The following is a 15,417-nucleotide window of genomic DNA, read 5'->3' on the forward strand; positions in this document are numbered from 1 at the left end:
AACCCTAAGACAATAATCTTTCTAATACATGGCCTTTTTTAAATTAATTGTTGTCACACACACACACACACACACACACACATGAATGTATATATTGCTAAATATATAAATACAACCTTCTTAGTTTGTATAATGTTACTTCTATGTATGTATTCAGAACTGGCCAGTTGGATAACCCATGGGTGTGCTCTTCCCTGGGGAAGACTATTTCTCCCAATCTCAGCATTCCTTAGATGCCTGTAGTTCTCTGTCTAAGCTGAGGGAGGACTGTCTCTCCCCTGACACATCTATTGATGTCACCCTTGGTTCAGCTCATGTTTAGGCAGTCGTGCTGGTGAGACTTTATGGGGCAGCTTCTGACATTACTAGGAAATATAATTTTGCAGCAAACTTCTTGATCCTCAATTTGTTCTTCCAAGATGACCCCTGAGCCTTAGGTGTGGAAGTTGTAAACATATCTATTGGGACAGTTTGCCCAGATTTATAATGAAGGCTCTGTGGACTAAATTCGGGTCTTTACATAGTCCATAGATTCTGCATTATTGTGTATGTTTATGTGTGGTGTGGTATGTAGTAGATGCGTGGTAAAAATAAAATGGTGCCATTTCCTGAGGGGCCCATGGGCCTCGAGGGGCAGCAAGTCCCAGGCAGGGAGCCACACAGTGGGTGAGAGTCCTCCACAGGTCAGTCAGTCCCACGAGGAGCCATGGTGGATAAGAGATAGAGATAAATAGGCATGCCATGCAGAGTATTTATTTAGTAGCTTATGGGAGGAAAGGGAATGGGGGATTGGGAGAAGGGGGAAGAAGAGAGAGAGGCACAGAGAGAGAGGGAGAGAAAGGTGGGGGAGAGAGAGAGGTGGGAAGAAAGAGAGAGGGGAGAAAGAGAGCAGAAATTATCTCTTCAGGAAAGAGACAGATGGAAAGAAGGAGCTTAGACTGGAAGCAGAAAGAAGATCTGCTGGCCTCTGACAGAAGGGGGAGGGAGTGGGTGGGGCTTGTCTCTTAAAGGGACAGAGCAGACCATTACAGTAGATACATGTGTGGAGCAGTGTGTGCAAATGTGCACACTAGAGGTTAATATCAGGTATTATTCTCTATTGCTCTCCACTTTATTTTTGAGACAGAGTCTCTCCCTGACTTTTACACGGGTCCTGGGGCTCGAACTCAGGTCCTTGTGCTTGCACTGCAAGCACTTTACCCACTGAGTCGTCTCCCCAGCCCCTGTGTTCTGCATTTTCTTTTTGTTTAGACAGGGTCTCACTATGTAACTCTGGCTGCCCTGGAACTCACTCTGTAGACCAGGCTGGCCTCACACAGAGATCTGTCTGCCTCTGTCTCTGCCTCTGAGAGCTGGAATTAGAGGTGGATGTCACCACCATCCAGCTGCATTCTGCATTTTTAAGCAAACTTCTGAAAGAGTTCAAAGCCAAGTCCAGAAGCTGCTGGTTCCTCCCACAGTGCCAATGAGGAAACTGGCGAAGAGGGATGGGAATGGCCCGAGGTCACTAAACCACAAGGCTGTGGGTTTCTCCCAGACGAGCTGGAAGGCCAAGTGAGGCTCCTGGGGCAAACCACACAACTGTGGGCAATTCCAGAAAGGGAGGCCTGAGAACCAGACAAAGCATAGGAAATTTAAAGGCAGAGCCACCTCCCACTTCTCTCTCCTCTGCAGGACCTCCTACTGGCTGAAGTCACTGGTACCATAGCCCCTCACACTCTGCCTTCACCCACCCCAACCTCTATCTCCATTTTTCTAGTTAGTTTCCCTCTCTCTTCAGTACAGGAGAAAGGACACCGTCTTAGAGCCAGACACCTGGGATACAGGCCTGTCTCTCACACTAGCATGCTGTGGGAGCCTAGGCAATTTCTTATCCTCTCTGACCCTCAGGTGACTGTTTTGTACAGTGAGGGGTCGGTCTAGGGCGACTTTCCTCAAAGTACAGCTCATCTGTCATCTCCACAGATGGTGGTCATGACTTTAATCCCGGCACTCAGAAGACAGAAGCAGCAGATCTCTGTAGGTTTGAGGACAAATAGTGAGTTCTGGGATAGCCAAGACTACATAGTGAGATCCGTCTCAGAATCACCGTATACAGGCAGAGGCCTACCGGCTCGGTGTTTGGTACACCAGAGCTGCACAGCGTGTACCTGTTCCCTCTGTGACAGTCGTCCCTCATCCATGCTCATCTGATTGGTGCCGGGCAGGGTTGAAACTTGACTCAGCTCTCCCGCTACCTATTTGGAGGCCCCTACCAATGCCTCCTGCCCAAAGGCAAAGACAGAGTCCAAATGACCCTTCCATGGCCCTACGCCCTAAGCTTGCCAATTCCCCATCAGCTCCTAGATACAAGTCGCTCAAATTGCCTGAGGATTTTGTGCTAAGCCCTCGGCTTCCAGCATGCTTCAGCAGGGATCCTTCTAGAACCCAGGGGGGAGATACATGATTCTTGCTGCTCCACCTACCTGACAGCTGCCCAGGTGGAGGCTGCCCTGTTTTCCACAGGGGTGCCCCGGTCTGGGGCTGTGGAGGTGTGCAAACAGAGCAGAGCCGTAACCCTGCAACGCTCAGAGCAGCTGTTCTCAGCCCAGGCTGCAAGCTTTCAAAAGGTTTGCTGTCTGCTCAGACCCAAAGAGTCTGGATGTTGTGAAGGCCTATGCAGCTGCAGTTCAAAGCCTCCCTAGGTGTCGTCAATATGGAGTGAGTGAAGTTGGAAGTTGATGCTTAGAGGCATCCGTCCCTTACCCAGGAGCTTGCTCTCCATAGCTGGAGGGACAGGTTTAGAACCCGAAAGCATTCCAGATGGGGAAATTGAGGCTTAGGTGTTCTGGACAACATCCTAAATACATGTGGGGTTCAGGTCACAGTCAGAGGGGTGCTAAGGATAAGTACACAATCAGCTCAGCTAGACAGACCCTTGCCTCAGGCTGCTGATGGCGTTGTGATGGCCTCCGATCTACACCAAATCCCAGTAGATGCTAGCCTTTGTCTCGGACTTCCCAGCCCCCAGCACTTTAAACCAAACAAACTCCTCTCCTTACAAGCCCCTCCCCAGTCCTGGATATTTTGTTCTTTCAAAAACAAGCAAAACAAAACTGCAGAATGTTACCCAGAGGGCTTTTCTGAGCAGATGACCTTGAGGAGACAGACAGACAGACAGACCAGAGAGGGATGCTTTCTGTTGGAAGGATGCAGCTGGGACTGAGTTATTTCCAAGATCCTGCCCTTTACCCTCCACTTGGAACAAAGTAGATTTTGCTCATGACGTGTGCTGCACTAGATGGTGTTCCTCATGCAGTGGGCGGAGACCCAGGGTTCCTCCTGCTCTAGACACAGGTTCTTTGCCGCCCTGTCCTTGGAGAGGAGACAGAGGCAGGTAAATCTTGCTCGCACATCAACCTCAGCACCTGGCAGGGATGGCAGACTCGAACTGGAGAGGAGAGCATAAAAGGGATTATGTTTAAGTACACCACTGAACGAAAGTGAGATGCCAACCAGTTCCCCAAAAGCAAAGCAGGCTCCCCAACCCTCATAATTGCTCCATTTAATTCATTATGGGATTAGCTCTGAGACTAGGGGAGGAGGGAGGGAGCACCACCTGGGAGTCCTGGCAGCTGCACAATCCCCTGAGGCTGAAGGGACACCACCGGACCCCAGACATGGCAGAAACAACCCAAGTCCCAGTCCTAGGCCTGCCTCTGAGTGACTGTGACTCTGAGTGGCACCCCATAGCTCTCTGGGTCACGGACAACAGGGAATGAGCTGAGATGGTGGAGCGAGACTGTTGCCCAGGGACCTAGAATTCTGCAGAGGGGCCTCTAGCAGCTGCCCTGGGGGCAGAGCCACCAGAGAGAAGCAGGTGGGGCAGCTAGGACTCAGGCTCTGTCTCTAGCTACAAGGCCCTCACAGCTCACCCTCTGGCCCTCTGACAAGAAGGGAGGATGTGTGGTGTCAGTGACAATGAAGCCAGAGCCCTCCCACATGGTAGGGACCTCAGGAGCTAACAAAGCATTTCTGAAGTCCTTAGTGTGTTCGCCTTTCCCAGACGCTCCGCTTCACCAAGGAGGGCGTGGATAGACTTCCAAAGTTAGAGTGGAGGCTCAAGGATGTGCAACTGAACTCCAAGCCATCTCTCTAACTGCTGTGCTTGAGTCAAAAGGACAAGCGCATGCTGGTGATGCAGCTCAGCGGTAGTGTTTACCCAGCATGTAATGGGGCCCTGGGTTTGATCTCCAGCATCATGTAAACTGGCTGTGGTAATACATCCCTGTCATTCAGGCAGTGGGGAGGTAGAAGCAACAGGATCAGGAGTTCAAGGTCATCCTCAGCTACGCAGCGATTTGGAAGTTGGCCTGGGCTACTTGAACTCTTTTTCCTGGAGAGAAAGAGAGAGAGAGAGAAAGAGAGAGAGAGAGAGAGAGAGAGAGAGAGAGAGAGAGAGAGAGAGAGAGAGAGCACTGGACCAGCTCTGGATGGTTCCCCAACACTGGTGCTAAACGCCTTTGGTGTTCCCAGTTATTCAAGGAGCATGCTTATCAGGGATGACTCATTCATGCTCAGCTCAGCTATTTCTACCGTTATTATGATTTGCATTGTTGCTGTTTGAGACAGGGTCTCACTCTGTAGACCAGGCTGGTCTCAGACTCAGAGAGATCCACCTGCCTCTGCCTTCCAACTACCGGGATCAAAAGTGTGAGCCACCACCTCTGGCTCGAAATTGTGATTTTAATTTTATGAAGAATCTACTACTAAGAGGTTTGGTAGCTGGATTGGTGACCCACATGACTTTTGAGCCCTGCAGGAAGTCTCAATCCTCTCTCTCTCTCTCTCTCTCTCTCTCTCTCTCTCTCTCTCTCTCTCTCTCTCTCTCTCCTCTCGGAGCACACTTTGCTTGCGTGGGCAACATCCTGATACCCCAGCATGCCATTGGCCAGCTGAACCAAATCTGCTCTTTTGTAGGAAATGAGAAATAGGGCAAGCTGGAGAGATGTAGTCTCACCTTGTTCAGTTTAAAGGCCCCGGAGCCAGAGGTGGAGCCTGACAGCTAAGAGAGCTGTGCCTAGGCTGCCACGGGCTGCATCCCAAGCATCTTACCTGTGTTTTCATTTCACTCTGACAATGCCCTGCATAGGGGGAACCCAATTGTTTAACTGAGAAAACTGCTGTCTGCCAAGGTCAGTTAATTTTAAAATGTGTGTGTGTGCCTGTGTGTGTGTGTGTGTCTTCATGTCTGACATGTGTGAGGCTAACACTGAGTATCATTCCTCAAAATACCAGTCCACTTTCCCGGGTCAGGAATCTATCTGCCTGTCTTTGCCTCTTCAGTGCTGGGATTTCTCACCACCATGCTTGACATTTTGTTGTTGTTGTGTTGTTTTGGTTTAACTTACTAGATAGCTCCGACATCTGGGACTACATGAGGAAACCCTGTCTTGAAAAACCAAAAAATTTAAAAATTAAAAAAATAAAAATGTGTTAAGCAGTGGTGGCTCCCTGGCCTTCAATCTTTAATCCCAGCCCTTGCGAGTCAGAGGCAGTCAGATCTCTGAGAGTTCGAGACCAGCCTAGTCTACAGATTGAGTTTCAGGACAGCCAAGGTTACACACAGAGACCCTGGGGACCCCTCATGCCACAGCAGTCAGTTCTTTCTCTCTTTCCACCATATGGGTTTTGGGGGGAGTTCAGATTATCAGGCGTGGCAGCAGGCCTTTACCTATGGATCATCTCACCTGGAATGTTTCATGTAAATTCTGACCGTTAAACCTAGGTCATGAAGATTCCAGAGCAAGTGCTGTATCAGGTGAGCTATCTCCCAGAGTCAAGGTCAATGAATTTGCCCAAGGCACCACAGCTAAAGTGCTACAGAGCCAGAACTCACTGAAGCCCTGGGACACCAGAGCCCTGCTGTCTTCTGTCTGATGCCCCTGGATGTTCAACAGCTTTGTTGGGGTATAATTTGCACACTGTAAAGTCTGCCCATTAAAGTGAGTGATTCAATGGCTTCTTACTCAGAGCCATGCAACCGTTTCAGAGTAACTAATTTTCGAACATTCCCATCCCTTAGAGAGGAAACTTCACCTCCACTGGAAGTCACTACACAATCTCTATCTCTTGCCCCAGTCCTAGGTGACCCCAATCCGCTTTCTCTACAGCTTTGCTGTTCAGAGCATTGCATATAAACGGATGCACCAGGTCTGCTCTTTTGTGCTCAGTTTCTTAATGACCTTAACAGGGTCCTACTGATTCTTCTCCGTTTGTGTATGCAGCTGTCCCAGAGGTACTTGTTGAAGAAGACTGGTCTCTCCCATTGTCCTGACCCCCTTGTCAAAATCAGACCACAGATTTAAGAGTTACTCCTGGGCTCCTGGTTGTGTCCCATGGACCGTTTGCCATTCTTATGTCAGCACCGCATTATCAGGTTATGGTGTCTCTGCAGTGATGGACTGTCTGCTATTACGTCAGCCCTGCACCATCAGGTTACGGTATCTCTGTAGTGAGCTTTGGAATGAGGAACAGCATGTCTTCCTCTTTGTTTTTTTTTTTTTTGTTTTGTTTTGTTTTGTTTTGTTTTTTCCAGAATTACTTTTAGCAAAGCTGGATATAGTGGCTCACACCTGTGATCCCAGAATTTGGGAGGTGGAGGCTGAAGGATCAGAAGTTCAAGGTCATCTTTGGCTATATAACAAGTTGGAGGTTGAGCTGGGTTACAAGAAGTTTTGTCACACACACACACATATACAAACACATACACACACACAAACACACATACACACACACACAGAAGAAGAGAGGCATGGTGGCACATGCCTTAGATCCCAGCACTTGGAAGCCAGAGGTAGGTGAATTTCTATAAATTTGAGGCCAGTCTGGTCTACATAAAGAGTTCCAGTCCAGTTCCAGGACTGCATAGTGAAATTCTATCTCAAACAAACAAAAACAAAGGAAAAAATAGATTGCTTTAACTTTCTTGAGCCCTTCACATTTCCATGTGAATTATAAAATTAGCTTGCCAAATTCTGCCAAATTGGGCCCCGTCTCCAAGTATTCTTATAAAATCAGGTATTAGAGGATGGTGATGACTTCCTCCCTCCTTCCTCCTCCCTCCCCGCTCTAGTTAACTTCTGTTGCTGTGATAATACACTCCAACCAAAAGCAACTTAGGGGACGAAAGGATGTGTTTGGCTGACACTCCAGACCACAGTCCATCACCGAGGGGAGTCAGGGCAGGACCTTGAATGGGCAGGGGAAGAGCAGTTCTGCTTACTATACCGCACATGACCTCTGACCAGGGAACTCCATCACAGCCAATGAAATGTAGCAGAAACCACGGAGGATGCTGTCTGCTGGCCCTCCTGCATCAACTAAGAATCTAACTAATTCTCCACAGACATGTCCACAGGCCCATCTGATCGAGATCGTTCCTCAACTGAGGATCTCAGGTGATTTCTAAGTTATAAAAAGTTAAAACTGGTTAGAACGCTCCTCTTCATTATTTTCCTCTCTTCCTCCTCTGTTTTTCTTCTCTTCCCCTTTCCCCTCCCCGTCTCCTCTGCCCTTAATGCCATTTCTCAGGGGAAAGGGTGTCCAATCTCTAAAATTACAGGGAATTTTCATCTATCTGTAAAATCTGAACGTATTTCAGAAGTCCCTAGAAGGTAGCCAGATTTCAGGAGGAAAGGTGAGCACTATTGAGAATGGGGTGCCAAGGGGTGTCCTTGGGTCTGAGTGATTGTAGATACACCACTGAACATCTACCAACTGGGTCGGGGAGGGTTGGTTAGGACTGTATAACCTGCTGTTTGTATAAAAGTCCAGGAGACTCCTGGAGAAGTCACCCCCAGTGACGGCAGTCAGGCTCAGCCAGAAGCATACAGGTACCACTTGTCAAAACTAGGGAAATGAGTGATTTGGAGCCCAGCCCACTGTCTGGTGAATGGCTGGAACTAATGCTAACTGAACAAAGCATTTGGCCTGTAGTATCTCACTTAACTAATGCTCACCACCGTCTCTTGAGTTCACATCATAATTGCCTGTTTAATTGCCCAACACAACATGGTCTGAGAGCCATACATGTGATTTTATGTTGCCAGGAGCCACATTTAAAAAGATAAAAAGGTATTTGGGCACAGTAGTGCATGCCTGTAATCCCAACACTGGAAAGAGACAAGAAGGGAGATTAGGAGTTCAAGGTCAGCCTCATCTACATAAGTAGTTTGAGGTCATCCTGGGCTACTGAGACCTTGTCTCAAAAATAGGTAGATAGGTAGATAGATAGATAGATAGATAGATGATAGATAGATAGATAGATAGATAGATAGATAGATAGATAGATAGGGGCTGGAGAGATGGTTCAGCAGTTATGAGCACATGCTGCTCTTCCAATGGACCAAAGTTCAGTTCCTAGCATCCGTATCAAATACCTCACAATTACCTGTAGCCCAAGCTCCTGGAGCTCCAACAGGACTGACCTCTACAGGCACCTGCACTCATGTGCACATAACCACACGCATACACACACACACACAAACGTGCATGCACACACACACATACGTGCACACACGCATACAAAATTTCAAATAAAACTCTTAAAACAATTATCACTTTTAACAAACTTTATTATTAAAATGTTACAAATAAATATAAATGGCACATACCAAAAATTACCAGACTACGCCACTCTATACAACTCGATGAGCTTCTGTACAGTTAGATCATGCACTCAGATGGAAGCTGTGAAACTTCACATTGGATTTTACACTTTCCATGTTCAATATATTTTTATGTGCTTATCTATTACCAAAACCATGACAGAATTAGAACCAGAAAAGCAATTAGCAATTATTCCTTTTTCCTAACTCACGCTCATTCTCTGCATTCAGTCCTGTGTTGTCCCCATACATTTAGCCTTTCTTGTTCCATTGTCTTCATGTTACACTGGATTCACATTTGGTGGGTGTGGTAGTCTGAATATAATCACCCTCTAACCTCATAGTGGCACTATTAGAAGGTGTGGCTTTGTTGGAGTGGGTATGGCCTTGTTGGAGGAAGTGTGTCACTGTGGGGGCGGGCTTTGAGGTTTCCTATGCTCAGGATACCACCCAGTGTCTCAGTTGACTTCCTGTTGCCTTTAAGATGAGGGACTGTCAGCTACGATTCCAGCACCACATCTGCTCCCCACCATGCTGCCAATGGACTGAACCTCTGAAACTGTAAGCATGCTACCCTAATTAAATGTTTTACTTTGCGAGAGTTGCCATGGTTGCTGGGAGGAGGTGGCGCACGCCTTTAATCCCAGCACTTGGGAGGCAGAGGCAGTCGGATCTCTATGAGTCGAGGCTGTCCTGGTCTACAAGAGCTAGTTCCAGGACAAGCTCCAAAGCAACATAGAGAAACCCTGTCTCAAAAAATCAAAAGAGAGAGAGAGAGAGTTCAATAGAAGCCCTAACTTAGACAGTGTGTTTATATTTGGTGGAGTTGTGCATTTGTTTACATATATACATATACTATTGATTTTATTGGCTAGATTCTACATATGAGAGAGAACATGTAGTTTATTTCTTTCTGAGATTGTGTAATCTTGCTTAATATTGTACATCTAAGCCAAATTTAAAAACCATTAATTTATTATATTATATATTTGCATATATATATAATTAATTAAAGAAAAAATCAATAAAAAGAGCCAAACCTTGTGGCACACTCCTGTAATCCCAACACTAAGGAGCTGTAGACAGAAAGATCACCACAAGTTCAAGAACAGCCTGGGCTACATAATGTATTATTCTAGGCCAGCCAGGGTTACATGGTGAGAGCTGATCTATAAATAAGTAAGCAACAAAAAAGCAAAGATGAAATTATTTTTGCTTAAGACAACTTTTTTTATTATTTCAATATATCATTGATACTTAAATATTTATTAGTGAGATATTTTCCATTTCTTTTCCTTATTATCTTTAAAATCCAGTATGTTTCGATATCCTTCAAATATATCTGATTTCTAATACTAAATTTCTGTCAGCCATCCTTGATCCATATTTAGATTCCGTAAAATTCATAGTTGAAAAGGTAGCTTTACCTCAGGTCATTTCAAGAAGGCTTAAAAAGGAGTCAGTATCCATTTGAAAATTTAAAATTAAGGGCATGGTGGTACATGCCTTTAATCCCAGCACTTGGGAGGCAGAGGCAGGAGGATCTCTGAGTTTGAGGACAGCCTGGTCTACAGAGAAAGTTCTAGGACAGCCAGGCTACATAGAGAAAACTTGTCTAGAAAAAAACAAAACAAAACCTTAAAATTAAGGATGCGGACATTGCTCAGTCAGTAGACTGCTTGCTTAGTAGGAAAGCCCTGAGTTTGATTCCCAAAATCGAATAAACTAGCTAATTCCAACACTAGGGAGGTGGAGACAAGAGGATCAGAAGTTCAAGGTTATCCTGACCTACATAATAAGTTGAGGTCAACTTGTACTACACGAGATCCTCTCTTTAAAACTACAACAGCGAGGGTTGGGGAGATGGCTCAGCAGTTAAGAGCACTGGCTGTTCTTCCAGAAGACACAGGTTCAATTCCAGTACCCACCTGGCAGCTCACAACTGTCTGTAACTCCAGTTCCAGGGAAGCCAACACCCTCACACAGACAGACATCCATGCAGGGAAAACACAAATGCACATAAAATAAATTTTAAAAATCTTAAAAGCAGCAATAAAATAAATTGTAAATGAATTTGAATTAGGTGAACTTTAAGTTTTAGTTCCTCGGTTGTTCTTGTCACATTTCTAAAGCTTGACAGCTGTGAGCCCAGGGTGGCCATGGTGTGAGCCATGCCGACCCTCTGGTACACCGTGTCATGAGGGTAGGGACTATGGTAGCTTGTTGACAGCTGAATCCTTGGCATGTGTGGGCATGGGGTGGTACTCAATGTTTGTTTCATAGCTAAGTGTTGAATTGGTGAATAAACTAAACCAATAAATAAGCGGATAGCTACCATCATCTCAGCTTGGTGAATAGAGAGACTCGGGTTCAGGGGAATGAGATAAGTAGGCCAAATACCCACAGTGAAGCTGGGCATTTGGAATGCCAGGGCAGGTCTGACTCATTCCAAAATCTGTTCGCTGCAATAAATGTATGTAGGTTTAGGAGAGGAAGGCTGAAGCCTGGGCGACAGAGCCAGGCTCTCCAGGGTACCCACAGTGATATGCCAGACCCCCTACCAGCTTCCCCCTGGCCCAGCTCCAGTGTATGCCAGAAGCCCAGTGGACAGAAGGCTGATGGGACAGGTGACTCCATGGACACGGGGACAGCTGGCCATGCTAAGCAAAAAGCAAACCCAGAGACATGGAAATCAGGCTTGGGCCTCACAGATAGAGACTTCATTTGTCTTGAAATCTTTGGGGGTGACCTTGTATCTGATCACAAGTCCTGGGAACGCGAGGCCAATAGGAAGCTTTATCTCCAGTCACAGAATGCGGGAGCTGGGGATTGTTGGAGGGGTGTGGCCTTGTAGATTAGGAGGTTAAGGCTCAACAAAGGCCAGATCCTTGAAAGCTACACAGGAGAGGCCATGTGTCAAGTTTTCCCCTGCTGGTGACATCAAGACTTCCTTTCTCTAAAATGGCACCACGGGCCAGCCAGTGGTTCAATGGGTAAAGATACATGTCACCAAGCTGATGACCTGAGTTTGATTCCAGGGATCCTAACGGGGAAGGGAAAGAGCCAACCCTCCCTAGTTGTCCTCTGCCACATGCTCTGTGGGTTGAGTACCCTCCCATAAGGAAGTCAATAAATAAATAAATGTAATACAAATTAAAAATAAGTAAACAAAATAGTTCTAGGTCAAAGTTCTTGTGCAGCTTTTTATAATCCTCTGTACCCTAACATTCCTGGGGGATGTGGCCACACTGCCCCCAGAGACATTCATTCATATTCATTCACTCATTTGTTCATTGAAGATAGGATCTTACTTAGTTCCCCAGAGCCTTGGCTCTAGTGAAGTTCCTCATTCACCCGTTACGGCCAACCATAGTCACGGGCACCAAAGGGAAAAGCAGGAGCATGTGTGTATGAGAGGGAGACACAGAGAGACGAGAGAGAGAGAGAGAGAGAGAGAGAGAGAGAGAGAGAGAGAGATTATAGAGGAGTATGAAGAATGGGGAGATAAGCAGTTACTGTCAGCTCCAAGGTGCCCCACAGTGCTTTACATGTTAGGGTAAAACCAGGAGTGTGTGTGTGTGTGTGTGTGTGTGTGTGTGTGAGAGAGAGAGAGAGAGAGAGAGAGAGAGAGAGAGAGAGAGGATGGAGAATGGGGAGATAAGCAGTTACAGTCGGTTCCAAGGTGCCCCACAGTGCTTTACATATTAGGGCCAGGCCAGCTTGAGTATGGTGGGAACACACAGTAGGGATACTGGTCTTGACCTGCTGCCTCCAAGAGAAGGCAGCAATCCATCTGTCCTGCCCCTGGACATTTAACTGGAGTTGACGGGGTTTCTGACTGAGACATGTATGTGGGGCTGTTACGGGAGAGGGCCAGAGGGCACGAGAGTCCATAGAGCTGAAAGGGTGACCCTCCGGGTGTCAGCAGAGTTGTGCTAGGTGCAGGGGAGCAGGAAGTGGTATTTGATTGGCTGTGTAGTCCAAGGGGCTGTTGACAGTTGGTGATGTAAAGGGCCTGGGCTCTCCTGAATGTGGCTGGTGCTGGGTGGGGGTCAGGTGTATCTGCTCCTCTCTGCCACAGAGGATTCTGGGTCTTCAGACCCTCTTCTCTTGGGTAACTCTGGCCTAAAGTTTGCTGATGTGCACAGCCCTTTTTGGTTCCATGGGGTGGGTAGGGGTGGGTTGGGGTTGGGGTGGCCTCATGTGTCAGCGAAGAGAGCTGACCCCAGAGCTGGCATTTCTATCTGGGGAAGGCTTGGCCTGAACCCAGGCTCTCTGATGTGTACTCCAGTCTCCTACATTAGACACTGGTGCTGGCCTTCTGAAGACTCCTACAGTCTTGAACAAGGGCTGATGGCCAAGCAAGTACACCCAAATGCCATAAGGCACAAAGAGAGAATGCATTTGATACCTATGGCTACAGCCACCTGCTTGGTCCCCCTCTCCTCTCCATTTCCCTCTCCTCTCTTCTTCCATGCTTCCCTCCCTTTCTCTCCCATCCCCCACTCTAGGAACAGTAACTATACCTAGGGACTCACAGAGCACATCCAGCTATCCCAACCTCTAATACCTTTAGGCTTCCTTGACAAGCATCACCTTGGCCCCTGCAGGCCACCCTTGGGTAAGTGTGCCATGGTGGAAGAAATACCCCGGGCAGGGGCCTAGGACGTTGACAGTGGCAGGGGCATTAAAGTGGAACCTGAGATACCAGAGGCTCAGACTAAGACCCAGAAATGAATGTAACCAACTTGAATGTCAGAGACTTTCTACCCCACCCCCCAAGGACAACAGAATAGAGGAGACTCAGTAACTTCAATGTCAAGGGTCCTCATTACAGACAGCCTGCGGTGACCCCTGACAAGTACATGGCCCTGGCACTTCAGTCCAGACACGCAGCCCACATCTGAATCACTTCCTGGTCCTTACCTGAGAGCGACCTCCTCTTTCCCACCACCAGTACCCACCCCTCCATACCCACATTAGGCTGTGCCCCGACTTGTGAAAACCACAGTTCTGGCCTGAGACAGGGTGAGTGAGTCAGGGATGGTACTCAGGGCACTGGGTCTTGGGGAAACCAGGAAAAGGGAGCTGGACCACAAAGGGATGATTCAGGCAGAGTGGCTCAAGATGCTTCCGGCCTCTGCAGCGGTAGGGGCTGCAAACACACATACACACACACACACACACACGAAGGGAATGTCCTAGAATGAAAAAATGCAGTCCTCAACTTCCTTGAGCTTCTGGAGCATTCTGTGAGCTGGTCTTGGCAGTGGGGAGATGCTGATTGACAGGCTCAACTTTCTCAAGCTCTGCCCTGGGTCTTCTCCTTCTCTGTTTCCTTTAACTAAAGCCCATTCGTGTGTTTGTCTCTTACCTCCTCCCCTCCTCTGTGTGTGTGTGTGTGTGTGTGTGTGTGTCTGTGTGTCTCTCTTTCTTTAATTTTTTTTTTTTATTATTTTGAGACACAGGCTCATGTAGTCCAGGCTGGCCTTGACCTCCCTATGTAGCTGAGGCTGAACTGATCCCCCTGCCTCCACTTCCTGAGTGTCACCACACCCTGTTTCTGAGATGCCCAGGATGGAACCCAGGGCCTTCTTACATGCTTGGTGGGCACTCTACCCACGGACCCACATCCCCTGTTTCTTGAGTCCATCTTTAATGACCATGCTGGCCATTATAAAACTGTCATGACTTTACCCAGCTTTAGGACAACAGAGTCATTGGCCCTGCTCTGGTTTGAAGGTGTTGCTCCAAGTTCATGTACTAGAATGAAAAGAGCATACAGATACTCTCAGCTGCTCATGTTCCAGGCTAGCCAGACACCAGTGCCACCCTGTCAGAGTACCTTAGCCTCTGGAACATTCTATTCTGTATGAATTGCCTGGCCTTGGGTATTTTGTTATAGCAACAGAAGCTGGCCCATGATGGGCTCTCAAAGATGTTAGGTCATCTGCTCTGCACTCCATGTCTTTTCTTTCTGTGTGTTTTATCGTCCCTGCTGATGGTGCTAGGTGTCTTTTTATTTCGGGGGCCCTTCTTTCTCTCTCCTTTATGACAGTGACTATCGAATACCCGAGTCTGTGTGGTGTATGAAATGAACAGGTCACTTCCAGCAAGATGCCCTCCCATGAGTAAAATACACAGTGGAACACTTTGTGGCCACTGAGAAACAGTTGTGTCTGCAGTGCTATCATCTGTGTAGTCTTGACAAAAGGCCACCTGCGGCACAGTTTTCTGGCCCCTGCTTCTTGCTGTTATCATATAGTAACTAAGCACACCCCTGCCAGGCTTGCTACAGTATCAATAGTATTTAGTGTCTTCTTTGCTATTATTCCCACCTGATCCTTGGGTCAGTAACATCACTATATTCCACATAAGTGAAATGAACTCCTTACAAGAGCAGTGTGTGTTCAACCACTGGGACATCTCTCCACCCCTCCCCCGAGGAGGTTTTGGGGTTTATGTATTTAAGTATTTATTGGTTGACTGATCTATCTATCTATCTATCTATCTATCTATCTATCTATCTATCTATCATCTATCTATCTATCTCTCATCTATTTATCTATCTTGACAAGGTTTTTCTATGTAGACCAGGCTGTCCAGGAATTCAGGGATCCTCCTGCCTCTGCCTCCCTAGCACTGGAACGAAAGGCCTGAGCCATCACGCCTGGCTAGGGTATTTTTCTGAATGGTAAATTATAGAGTATCCAGCTCCATTCCCCACAAGGAATTTGCTTTTATCACGCTACAAGAAGCACACAGGCAG

The sequence above is a fragment of the Chionomys nivalis genome, chromosome 7 (assembly GCF_950005125.1).
Source record: "Chionomys nivalis chromosome 7, mChiNiv1.1, whole genome shotgun sequence".
Taxonomy (NCBI): domain Eukaryota; kingdom Metazoa; phylum Chordata; class Mammalia; order Rodentia; family Cricetidae; genus Chionomys; species Chionomys nivalis.